Source organism: Triticum dicoccoides, chromosome 6A, assembly GCF_002162155.2.
Source record: "Triticum dicoccoides isolate Atlit2015 ecotype Zavitan chromosome 6A, WEW_v2.0, whole genome shotgun sequence".
NCBI lineage: Eukaryota > Viridiplantae > Streptophyta > Magnoliopsida > Poales > Poaceae > Triticum > Triticum dicoccoides.
The window spans coordinates 27,208,096-27,210,518 of record NC_041390.1 but is presented as its reverse complement, the minus strand read 5'-3'; the positions used below and the strand labels follow the sequence as shown (position 1 = coordinate 27,210,518).

Sequence of the window (2,423 nt, the reverse complement as noted above, 5' to 3'; positions counted from 1 at the left end):
ATATATATGAGCAAATATATTATTTTGTTTCAGTTAAGAATGCATGGATTCTGTTCCTGTTACCTCCACTTTTTTGCCTCAACAACAAGCAAAGCAAGGACCCATTGAAAATTGTAATTGCACCTAGTCTTGTAGGTTAATTATCTGAATATCTGAAATTATATGGTTGGTTCATAGCTGCTGTTCAGGTCACTTATTTATAGGTTAACACTTGTTTCATTCATGCATATTTGTGCAGGAAGGATTGTGTAGAACAGAGGAGAAGGGGCACATGATACCATCCCAGTTTGTTGGCAAACAGGCTCATTTTATTTGCTTTGCACAGATGTGAGTTAAGTAGGTCTATACCATATAAAGTGAGCTAACAAAAGGTGGTTCTCTTCTCTGGTAGAAAGACATGGCTGTGTTGCTGTAGCGCTGTGTTGTTGTAGCAGTCAACAAGACATTGAGTAAAAGGTTGCTTCTCTTTCATCCGAGTGCAAATCGTGTATTGTTGAGGTTCTGATTAGTTTACACATACTTGTTAGTTCTGACCATGCCTTGCTTAAGGACCGATCAGTATTCATGAAATTTGTTTGCTGCCATATGCTCGCACATGTTCCTATCTAAATTAATGTTGGATGTTCGCACATGTTCCTATCTAAATTAATGTTGGATGTTAATGTTGGACAAGCTTTAGAAGTAGCTTTCTTCCATCTACAAAAGCTGAGAGGGAGGAGAGACATATAAGTTTACCACTGAATAAGTTGCTCCTTAATGTGAGGCACAAAGATTTACCACTGAATAAGCAGCTCCTTTAGACATGATTGATGCTATAAAAAAATAATGAAGTATTGTAACAATCTATATCTTCGGGATTTAGAGGTGCACATAGATAATGCAGTTTTAATTTTTCTGAGCCAAATAAAATGTGTCTGATATGTGAGGCAGATGTTCCAAACATCGTCTCTTACTTGTTGGAGAACTAATTCGTAATTTCTAATGGTATGCGTTTTTTCCTAATGGTATTCTTAATGAAGATTGATACCTTCCTTTTGGTATTATTTTTGTTGAAAGTTTTGGTGTTCTTATTCTGGTCTGCATGTAATCCTTCTGATGCTGATCCTTCCGCTATGGATTGCAGTTGGGCTCCATTGCCATTGGGTTGAAGAGTAAGGATGGTGTTGTCCTGGCTGTTGAGAAATGTGTCACCTCACTGCTGCAGGTAATTTTGCATCTCCACTTGTTAATTTATATTGTTTCTGTCAAATACTAATAATTCAGCTGTATGCGTGATAACTGTTGATGATCTCTTATGGTTGCAAGAGAAATGCATCCTTGGGCAAAATGTCCATATTCTTATATAGGTCCATTGCTGTCCCCTTCATAGACTTTTGATTTTATTTTCACTATATATTTTTTGTTCTAAGCTTCAACTGTTAAGTGTCAATAGATGCAGATATTATTCTACGGGGTATATCCAATTTCTTAATGCTCTAACAGGGTAGGCTCTAGTTTTAGCCTAATTTATGCAAATCTGTGGTAACCAAAGGTGACATTCTGCCAAATATTGACAAAATGATTCATGCCTACCAGACTAGGAAAATAATACACTACTAGACAACTATAGAAATATGTACCTGTTTGTTTTGCTCAATGCAACTATCCCTTTGTTACCTCCATAACTTATCATCAAGGATCCTTGTAATTGAATGAATTTTGTGTACTACTTTATTTATTGTCCCCCTTTGTCCGCCAAGTGTTTTTGTTTCTTGTTTGGATCATATGCACAAGTACTTAACACTTGGTTGTGTTAATTAATTCGGATATACATGAAAATTATATGTCATAGATACTATGTTATCCTCATTTGTCGGCACTATAAGATTTTTTTTTTTTGGTAGCATGTAATTCATTTTCCACATGTTGCAATTCTCTTATTTCTACTATCTATTCATATCTGTAGATATCGAATGTTCTTGTAAATATGCTAGGTATGATTGAGTAGCGGGCTACTTGGTGCTTCTCATCACAATTCGCCACGACCTGATAGTTTCCATCAGGAGGGCCGATGGCAAGAACTTGAATAACAACCTCAATAGTTTATATGTTTTGTTTATGTAAACTGGAGTGTACTATTTCTTAACCTTGCTGTGTGTATATTTTGTCAATCTATGTTGTAAATTATCCTTTCATGGAGGATTTTGTGAACTGCAAATGTTGTACATACTGGCAGGGTGCATATTAATTGATATATGTGTATGGAATTTTGGAAATACTTGTCTTTGCCCAAAATTAGCAATATGATCTGTGTAACGCATTATACTAGAAAATACTCTATGAAAATTGGGGTGAAAGAAAGAGGCTAATGGGGTGTACCAAATTTAAATTGTGCCTACATACGATTTCTGTGACGAAAAATAGCGTCCACGTAGGCAGCCACG

The 2,423-nt window shown here is 35.9% G+C and overlaps 1 long non-coding RNA gene across 1 annotated transcript; it reads left to right on the top strand.

The window, feature by feature from the left end:
• The first annotated feature begins 22 nt into the window (after window positions 1-22).
• Window positions 23-2,198, top strand: LOC119319058. Its single transcript, XR_005154333.1, has 3 exons — window positions 23-456; window positions 1,124-1,204; window positions 1,974-2,198. It is a non-coding gene; the product is annotated as an uncharacterized LOC119319058 (long non-coding RNA).
• The last annotated feature ends 225 nt before the right edge of the window (window positions 2,199-2,423 follow it).